The sequence below is a fragment of the Crocuta crocuta genome, unplaced genomic scaffold (assembly GCF_008692635.1).
Source record: "Crocuta crocuta isolate KB4526 unplaced genomic scaffold, BGI_CrCroc_1.0 scaffold186, whole genome shotgun sequence".
In the NCBI taxonomy this organism is placed as follows: domain Eukaryota; kingdom Metazoa; phylum Chordata; class Mammalia; order Carnivora; family Hyaenidae; genus Crocuta; species Crocuta crocuta.
The window spans coordinates 9039148-9049957 of record NW_027551569.1 but is presented as its reverse complement, the minus strand read 5'-3'; the positions used below and the strand labels follow the sequence as shown (position 1 = coordinate 9049957).

General features: G+C 43.9%; 1 protein-coding gene across 5 annotated transcripts in view; it reads left to right on the top strand.

Annotated features, from left to right (window-relative positions):
- The window catches only part of RGS6 (regulator of G protein signaling 6), a 594402-nt gene that overhangs the window by 345512 nt on the left and 238080 nt on the right, over positions 1-10810 (top strand). The gene's annotated exons all lie outside the window — the stretch shown is intronic.

Here is a 10810-nt window from a genome sequence, read left to right as displayed (position 1 = left end):
TGGCTCAGTCGGTTAATCATTGGACTTCAGCTCAGGTCATGATGTCACAGTTACTGAGTTCAAGCCCCGTGTCGGGCTCTGCACTGACAGCTCAGAGCCTGGAGCCTGCTTTGGATTCTGTGTCTCACTGGTTTTTTTTGTTTTGTTTTTTGTTTTTTGTTTTTTTTGTTTTGTTTTGTTTTTGAGAGAGTGAGCAGGGAAGGGGCAGAGAGAGAGGGAGACAGAATCTGAAGCAGGCTCCAGGCTCTGAGCTGCCAACACACAGCTGATGCAGGGCTCAAACCCATGAACTATGAGATCATGACATTAGCCAAAGTCAGACACGTAACCATCTAAGCCACCCAGGCACCCTGTGTCTCACTCTTCCTCCTGCCCCTTCCCCACTCACATTCTGTCTCTCTTTCTCTCAAAATAAACAAACATTTAAAAATGTTTTAAAAAATGAATGAATCTTAGTTTCCATAAATAAGACTATTCCTACAATTGAAAGTGATTGAAAATCTGTGGGGTCTTCCTGAGATTTTGTCCGGCCATGGGGAAGAGAGAATCAACAAAATACGCCACAGATAGTGATGAGAGAAAAATGAAGCCATATCCTTAAATCCCCGCCATTCAATAAGCCAGTTCCCAGCCCCATAGAACACTGATGAGAAAACCCCATAGAACATTTGATGAGATTCTAAAATGAATCCTTTCCAAATAAGGATGCCTCTTCTCTTACCATCATATGTATTTTATAACAAGCTTGTTTGAGTTTTTCTTGTCTAAAATTGAAGTCTTGTAGCCAAAAAATCAAAATTATCCTCTTCTAAGCTTTACTTGAAAACATTTCCTCTTACAGTTGAATTAGAGCAAATTATCTTCATTAATTAGTGTCAAAGTTCAATTTATTCTGGAGATTTGTTTTGAATCATGAGACATAATACATTTAAAAACGGTATTTCGATTTTGATCTTCTGTCATGGTAATTTCAAGTGAGGTTATTAAATCACTGTAACTTTTGAAGAAAATATGAAAAAAATCAACCTAACATATCTTAGATTGCTCCCTTTCTTATGTTAGAGTCTCTTGTGCCTTCTAGCCTTTTCAGTTTTTGGAAGGCAGGCTCTAGGTTCCAGCTTATTCCTTCTGAGGGGCGTTGGTGGTGGAGAAAGCAGGACTGAGTGTGAGCCTCACAATGGCACACACCGTCTGTTGGCTCCCTCAGAAGCTTCACAGGGAGTGTGTAGTAGGGAGCCTGCTCAGGCAGCCATAACAAAATACCACAGACCAGATGGCTTCAACAATAGACATTTATTTCCTCACAGTTCTGCCGGCTGGAAGTCCAAGATCAAGGTGCCATCAGGGTTGGTTCCTGGTGAGGTATCCCTTCTTGGCTTGTACATGGCCACCTTCTCGCTGTGTCCTCACATGGCATCTTCTCTGTGCAAGGAGAGAGAGTGAAAGAGTGCACGTGAGCTCTGGTCTCTCTTCCTCTTCCTGTGAGGACATCAGTACACTGAGTCAGGGCTCTACCCTGTGACCTCATTTAACCTGAATTACCTTCCCCAAAGGCCCTGTCACCAAACAGTCACATTGAGGATTAGGGCTTCAACATATGAATTTGGGGAAGACATACTTCAGTCCCTAACAGGGAGGAAGGAATTATTTTAAAGTTTTCTTAAAGTTTACATTTCTGAAAAAAAACATTTAATTTCCAAATTTGGAAGACTTTTAGAGCCAATTGCCTGCGGAATTTCTCTCACAAGTGACTGAAACCCAAATAAGCCAAAGCAAAACTGGACAGTTTTTAGCTTACACAGCAGATGGCAGGGGTCAAATATGGTAGCCCTAGCTGGATCCAGGGGTTCACATCATAAGGTCTCTCTGGCCCCTCTCCCAACCCTATTTTCCACTGTGTTGGCTTCTTCTTCAGATGGATACTCTCCTTGGTGGCATTGATGACTTGGGGCTCCAGGATCATCTGGTTCTGGATTGGCATTTACAACCCTAGCAGAAGAGACACTCTCTCCCAAGGGTCAACTCTGATTGCCCTGTGTGGGGTGGGGACACTTGCTGGCAGCCCGGACCCCTGCAATTATGGGCTGGAAGCCCCTGAAAGTGGGGGAGGACCAGCTCTCAAACAGAGAAGATTAAACTGTAAGATGTGCCACAGTCTTCCCTGTCTAAGCTTCTGAGATAAGACCATTTATCTGTACTTTGTAGCTTCTGTAATTTTTTTCTTTCTTTTTTTTTTTACAAATAGTTTATTGTCAAATTAGTTTCCACATAACACCCAGTGCTCATCCCCACGAGTGCCCTCCTCCATGCCCATCCCCCCCTCCCCCCTACATCCATCAGTCCTCAGTTTTTGTCAGCATTCAAGAGTCTCTCATGGTTTGCCTCTCTCCCTTTCCCCCACCATTTCCCCCCTTCTTCTCCCCCTTGTTCCTCCGTCAAGTTCCTCCTAATCCTCCTATACATGCAAACATATGATATTTGTCCTTCTCTGCCTGACTTATTTCACTCAACATAACACCCTCAAGGTCCATCCATGTTGTGTAGCTTCTATAATTTTATAAGTAGTAGTTTAGAGAAGGTTCAAGTTCATCTTTATCATCCTCTGAGAGATTCTATTTTAAGATCAATAGACTCTTTTGGAAAGCCAATTGGTATCATGTTGACCTTTGCAGGTGTCTCTCTACAGACCCTTCAGACTTCCTGACCTTGTCACCGTTGGCAGATTTGGCTGTGGCTTCTTTGCTACTACATGCAGGCTCTGGACAGGTGACCTTCACCTATGCCCTGCTCCTCAACCCTTCCCTTCTCTGCTCCCTTTTGCACGCCCAGTTAGCCCTCATGTGGGTTCAGGTGTCTGATGCCTCATCCAAAATTCTTAGGCTGAGAGTATTTCCAATTTTAGAAGGACCACACTATACATATACTAGATACTGACCTTCCCAGCAGGGTCTGGGGTAGCAGCCAGAAATCCAGCTCATTAACACTTCTGCAGGGGAACAGTAAATGTTTACGCTAGGTAGGAATAAAGGAGGAGGTCTATAGTGACCTTACATCAGTCAGGTCGGGTCAGGCGTAGCCACCAAGTAAGTTATAAGAGTTTGGTTTTCAGGGCTCTTTGTATATCAGATTTGTGAACAAGGGATCCTGGACCTATGTGTATGGTAGGTGCTCATGAATGCATTGTTGGAGTCTCACTCACTCTGACTTGTATCTGTGAAATTTAAAACTCAAGAAACATTTATGGGGCGCCTGGGTGGCTCGGTCGGTTAAGCATTCAATTTTGGCTCAGATCATGATCTTGGAGTTTTTGAGTTCGAGTTCTGCGTCAGGCTCTGTGCTGACAGCTCAGAGTCTGGAGCCTGCTTCAGATTCTCTCTGCCCCTCCCCTACTTGCACTCTGTCTCTCTCTCTCTCTCTCTTTCAAAAACAAATAAACATTAACAAAAAAAACTGAAGAAACATTTTGACTTAACTACCGCACTTAAAGCAGCATTTTCCAATGTTTAAAGTATGGAAGTGTATCTGTGTGGGCAGATAACTATAAAGAAGAACAGACTTTGTGCAAGTGTCTTCACTTTGAGAGGTTCCTGGTGGGCAAAAAGTTAGAAAGCCACCAAACCTGAAATTAAAAGTTTTTATTGATTCACTTCTTTAAAGTTCAAAGTCCAAAGTCCTATCCAGGCGAGAGGAAAGCACTCTCACCAAAAACGTTATTACCAGGTGAAATGAGGTCAACATGAAACTAGCTCCCGACTCGCTTCCTCAACCCTTCAGGGGTTTTCACAAAAAGATTTTCCAAATCTTTTGTCTCTGAGCACAGAAATTAGAGAGTACTCTTACCATGAGTGAAAGCAATTCAAGCATCCAGAAATAAATTAGTTTACCACTTGGAACCATGAAGTTCAAGAGAATTTTCAAGTTCGCAACATTTGGTCTCTGCCAGGGAGATGCAAAGGGCAGAATCAATTCTACTTTTGCTGGTGTTCCTGCCAGCTTGTGTCAACCATTTACCATCACGATGTCTCAATTGTCCCATCTGTCAGCTCGAAGAGTCTTTGATGTATTTCAACATATCATGTTTTTAAGAACTTCTCAACACTGCATCCTGTCATGGATGGATTGGCAACTGTCATGGATGGATTTGATGCACCTCTCTCTGATGCCTGCCAGGAGGGAGCTGGAGGAAGGGCTTAGAGAATCTTATCGTAAATCTGCATAATGAGCGCATGCGTGCTGCCATCGGTGTGGCAGAATGGGATTAGGGGTAGCTGTCTTACTAGGGCTGTGGGACTTTATTTTTCAAATACTCTATATGAGGACCTGGGGGTTGGCCAAGTGCAGGTGGAATGTCCTAATCTGGAAAACACTTTGGGGTTGGTAAAATTGGTGGTGTTTTTAAAACGTGGTTGGTTAGGATAGTGGCATAAGAGGTGGCATCCTTGCATAAATGAGGCATCATCAGAAGTCTGGCAAGCCGAGGAAGTCTCAGCAGAGCAGCAGTCTGGTCTGAGCGCACTGAGCCTCTGTCTCTGTCCCTGCTGCATGGGGAATCTGCCCCCTGGTTCAGCCACAGGCCTGGTGCTTCAAATGGAGCATTGCCAGCTGGATGCTGGTCAGGGTACCGGTGGGCAGAGAAGACTTCTTGGGAACTACCTGCCTGTACAAAGCCTACCTTTCCTGTTTGATCCAGCCCCCAGTTCCTCTCCATCCTACAGCTTTCCTTATGGAGTCCAGCCCACATTGACCTTTTGCTTATCTGAATTTTAGTCTTACCACTTTTTTTGGGGGGGGCGGGGTAGGGAGTCAGAGGCAAGTACATCTCTTCACATTTGCTCTTCTACTTGTCTATGCTATGCAACAAACTACCTCCACGTTCAATGGCTTAAAACGGTTAACATTTCTACCTTATGGTTTTGTGGATCAAGAATTCTTGCAGAGCCCATCTAGGAGATTGTTTTGTATCTTGTGGCAGCAATTGAGGTCAGTCAGTGGCTTCAGTTGGCAGAGAGGTGATCTGGAGTATTCTAGACAACTTCATTCATGCCTGGTGCCTTGGTGGGGATGGCTGGAAGGTGTGCTCAGGTAGAATGCTCATTTGAACACCTGCACCTACACTTGGTAGCCTCAGACTGTTTGCATAGCAACTGGCTTTCCCAAGGGTGACCATTTCCACAGAAAGGAAGTAAAAGCTACAGGTCTCCTAAGCCTGGGCCCAGAGTCACTTCTTCTGTATTTTAATGGTCAACCAGTTACAAAGCCCTCCCAGTTTTAAAGGAAGAGAAACTAGACCCCACCTCTTACTGGATGGTATAGCAGAGTTGGCTGCCATCTTTAATCTACCACACTTGCCTTCTACATTATCCAACCTTTTTCAGTATTGTGCTGCTTTCTCCACATTAGATGGTCTCATACGTTTTTGGTACATAGGGCAGGATTCAAGAAATACTCATTGAAATGAAAAGAGTTAGAAGATAGAAAATGTCTGCCTCTGACCACTTTCTCCAGGAGATGGCAGGGTTTGGTGGAACAATTTGTGGGTAGTTCTTCTAATCTCATAGCTTAGGGCTCAGAATAAGGCTGAAAGCCATTTCTGGATTTCATCCCAAGTATAGCAGGTTGGGGGATATGAGGCACTGTTCTTTCTACCCAGGACTTAAGCACAACCAGGCTGAGCCAGAGAGCAGTCTTCACTGTCCAGCTGCATGAAGGCTCCTTTGCCCCCTGGGTCACAGTACTTTAGATCAAGGGCCAGCTCACTGTGGCCCACAGGCCAGACCCAGTGAGCTTCCCATTTTTATACAGCCCATGAGCTGTCTGGGTCCTGATGTGACAAAAGAGAAAAATGCAAACCATGGTGACACATAGATTTTTTTTGTCATTCCAACTCCTGGGTGCAGGTGACGTACTAAAAGTCAGAGAAAAAACTAATTACTTGGACTAGAAGAAGAAAGTAAGCCTTCTGTTACTTGAATCTTTTCTTTCAGCCCACTGAAAGATTAGTGAATTTTTTTTTTTTTTAATTTTTGAGAGAGAGAGGGACAGACAGCATGAGCAGGGAAGGGTCAGAGAGAGAGGAAGACACAGAATCAGAAACAGGCTCCAGGCTCTGAGCTAGCTGTCAGCACAGAGCCCGACACGGGGCTCGAACCCACGACCAATGAGATCATGATGTGAGCCGAAGTTGGACACTTAACTGACTGAGCCACCCAGGTGCCACAAGTGATTCTTAATATAAGCAAAAAAAAAAAAAGTATTTTTATCCCCATAGCCAATTAATTTCTACCCTGAAGCAGGGAATATGATTATTTCTGTCATTATCTTAGTTTCCAGAACCACTGATGATTCAGTGACATACATATCCGCACACTCACATACACCTTCCCACCATCTATCAGAAAGATTTGACTTTGCTTTCAGGAGTGATAATTTCCCCCTAATTATTTTACAAATGGTTATTCTAGTATTTATGTTTCATAAACTGAAATTTGATGGCATTTAGACTTTCCTTGTAGACTGTTATTCTTGTATCCAGGACACTGGAGAAGACACTCATTCAAAATGGCCCACCCCAGTTCCTGGTGAGCTCACCTTTCCAGAACTCTTCTAGTCCCTAGGGAGGCCCTCTCCTTTATAGAAGAACGACAAGCTGGTACTTGAAAGTGAGTTCTTACCAAAGATACGGTATTGGGAGTTTTCTGTGCTCCTCTTTCCCTCTCATGTGCTATTTTTTTCTTTTAAATTCCATAGCAATTTTTAAGAACCTCCCCGCCGGTTTGATAGGCAACGAACTATCTCTCATGGGTGGTTTCCACGTGAGGGGAATGGAATAGCAGACCCCATGATATTGTTCTTACTTCCTCCCACTCTCCATTACACATCAAGGAGAATGAGGCTGCACCCGTGTGCTTTGCACAGGCTCTGTGACATATGATTTTTCAGTCACTCTCACCTGACACAGGATTTCATTCACCAGTTCCTATAAGTTGCTCGTGATTTCTAATAGACTTTGCAACAGTGATTCATTTACCCTTGGCTCAGAAAGAGAACGATTTGGAGTAAGGAAGAGTGGCAGGGAGAGGGGAGACGGGCAGGCAGAGCAGCTGTGGCAGAATCTCTCCCTGCAGGCTACAACAGCCTTTGGTGTTACATGCTTTGTGCCAGGAAAGATGGCGCCTTGCATGTTTCCTGGTTGACTCTTAACAGCAATTCTGGAAAGCAAATAGACAGTACTGAATATAGAGGGGGAAGCTGAGGTTCAGAGAGGTTAAGTGACTTGCCCAGTGATATACAGCTGGTCTTCCAGCCACAATATATGCTTCTTCAGCATTCTCCATTTTGGTAAATGGCAAGGTCATCTTTCCAGATGCTCACGTTAAACACCTTGCTGGGATTCCATTTCTCCTGTATTTCTCCTGCATCCTTCTTTTAGTCCAATACTGCACCCCTGCAGACCCAGAATCTATCGCCTCTGCCGCTCTTGCCCTCTTCCAGGCCACTGTGACCAATGCAGTGTCCTTCTCCCTGGTCTCCCTGCTTCTGCCCAGGCTCCCCTAGAGTCAGGCAGATAAATCAGACAGGACCCTTGAAGGGAAATCCCGTTTCATTCCTAATAAAGCAGAAAGTCAGTACAGGGGCTACAATCTGCCTCCTGACCCCCATTATCCCTCTGGCCGTATCTGCTATTATGGCCCACATTTGCTCACTCCGCTTCCGTTACACTGATTTCCTTCTGTCTCCTGAATCGTTGGGGCCTTAGTACTTGTTATTCCCTCTGCCTGGAACACTCTTATCCCAGGGAACTGCATGATTTAGGCTCTGACCTTCTTTGTGTCATTGCTGAAATGATACTGTTTCCAAGACTATCCCATGTAAAACCCGTTCCCACTCCTTTCCCACACACCCAGAATTCCTGGGTTCTGGTGCTTCCTTGAGTTTTCTTCGTAGCACTATTCATAACCTGACATACTGCATATTTTACTCATGTATTTGTTTATTGTCTGTCTCCTATTGGAATGTAAGCTGCCTAAGGGTATTACTTCTGTCTGTGTCTTTCAGTACTGGGTCCCTTGTCTCTCGCCCAGTGCCTGCCACATAGTAGACGCTCAACAAACTAATGAGTGAATGAAGGAATTATTCAGTCTTAGGACTTGAAATCCAAGCCTCTCCGCTCTTTCCAGAAGCTCACCATGCTGCAGGTTAATTTTTATATGCTTACATTCATAGAAAACCCCTCCTTTTAGGAAATAGCTGAAGAACGCATGTACAGGCGAGGAAATTGCCCCTGATTTCTGAAATCCATCTGGACTTGGAGGCTCTATAATTTCAAAGGCTGATTTTTTGATCCACAGTTTTCTCTGACTTCTAGAGGCTGAGTTTCCCAGATTTGGGCTACAGATGTCACCTTTTTGACCCTCAGCTTTCCTGTCTATATAAATACTCAAGTTGAGTAATCAGTCATTACTCTTATTTCACGTTAAAAATGATCTTCTTCGATCTGTTGAGTTAAATAAAACAACCTGATGATTAGTTTGTGTCATTTGTTTCAGAATGTGTATCAAAGGCTCAAGCTCTCTGACCACCAGAACCACAGTTTCTTTCTCCTGATTTTTTACTTCCTTGCATCCCTAGATGTCATGCCCTGTACTCGGTTGCATTCATATGCTTTGTTGACACAACTGAAGACAAAATTGCATTGAGTGCTGAGCTCACCCTCAGTTTGAATTCTATTGTTTGATAAATTAGCTCTATGAGAATAGTCCCTGTTGCCAACATCAGAGGTCGCTACACTTCTGTGCACATATGACCACATCCACAGTCACCCTAATCAGTAGATACTTCTGTTTGGTAAAGTTAACTTCACATAGAGATCAACATTCCAGGCTATAAAAAAATATCAGAAATAAACTGCAAATCTTCATGCTGGAAATCTTAGGATCTGTGGGTTGTTGTGAGGTTCCAGTTTCCAAGGCCACCTTAAATGAAGGCATGAGTGTTAAGGTACCAAGATGGCCTGATCAACATTGGTGGGCTATTATTGCTTATTCGAGATTTACCTTTCAGTGTCCCAAATTCTGCAGCCTCAAAGAGATTAAGGTATTTGAAATATTGAAAAATACTTTAAATCTTAATGGACCTCTAATGACTGTGATTCTGTTAAGATTTGTAATGTTAAGAGACTCAGGTCTGTTTTAATGTTACAGTTACCACATTTTAGTACTAACTGGTTAATGTCTCTTTATGCATGAGATATGAAATGAATGCATGTTATTATAATATGTTTCTATAGATGGTATTACATGATAGGACAGACTATTTTCTCCCTCCAAAGGAGCACTTCTTAATTTTATAGAGAAAATACACATTGAGAAGTACTCAGCTTGAGCACTTCCTCTCTCTTTCCCTCTTCACCAACCCCCCAACATTTTATCTCAATGAAGTGCTGTGTACCTTTAATTTCATGCATCAATATGGGCTTTGTCCCTACTGTGTACATGATTCTGTAGGGATATTAGAGGGTAAAAAGATGAAAGATACATACGTCCTGCCCTCAGGAAGTTTCCATCATGGAGGAAGGAGAAAACAAAAAGCTAGAATTTATAGCAGTGTAACACCTCTGTAAAAAACATTGCAAGGGAGGTAGGGTGGAAGGGGAACCTTTCCGAGAGATTTCCAGAGGAGGGGCCAGAAGAGGAGACACAGAGGAATGCAAACAATTTAGATCCAGTCCCCTTAGGCCCAGGCTCCTCTTTGCATTCAAAATGCACTTAAATGTGCACGATGTCAGCTCGCTTACAACTTTCCCGCACTCAGCCATCATCTGTAATGAGGTTCGTGCCCACAGTGTTGGTCCGTGGAAAAGGAGACTGGGTGACAGCCAGAACCAATGGAATCCTCTTGGGCAGGAAGAAAAATAGAGGAAATGAAATGGCAAAATCCCAGGAACTGCCGATGGGAAAAGATGGGAGAGGACAACTGGCAAAGACGATGACGTGGTGCTCGTTGTCAACTGGCCAGCCTTTCAGATGTCACCAGAGGACACCGCCACAATTAGCATGCCACCAGACGCGCGCAGTGACTACACATTTTGGCTTGGCTGGCGGCAATAGTTGAGTCTTAAACAAAAGCAGTTTCCCTTGCAGATCTGGTGCCAGGCTTTCAGAGAAAGAGAATAAATTAGGCTGCGGTGACAAGCTGTTCCACTCCAGCAACAATAGTTTGGACTCCCAACCCTGCCTATCAGCCAGGCCTGCAAATACATCTTCATTTGTTGCCGGGCAGTTGGGGAAGATGAGTCATTCAAGAACTTTATGATTTGTACCTTCCATTCAGGCACACCTGACCCAGCCCTCATCGGCCACAAGAAACTGAAAGGACACCTAAAGTGAGGCAAAATCCTCATAGTTATGTACTGGGTGTGTACTTTTTTTTTTTTTTTGAGAACTACAAAAAAAAAAGACCCAGAGCATCCTACTTAGTCATGCATTTCAGTTCTACAAGGGTTTTCTGACCACCTCCTATGTGCCAAGCATTATGCCAGTTCATGGATGGGAAAGTTGTAGCTGGGAAATCTGTGTCTTTCATTAAGGTTAATGGTGCAAGAGAAGGAGCATCAGCAATGTGTCCCAAAGGTCAGGGAAATGAGATGTGGCCCCATGGAGACAGTGAGAAACTAGTGTATCCTTGCCCCTTGTTTCCACTGTACGCACAGGCTTCACGCCTCGTCAATAGCCAAGGATCTGGTTGGAGAAATACGCCACTCCTTCCATGTAAGAGCACAGTGTGTGTGTTCTTTAATGTTCGTTTATTTTTG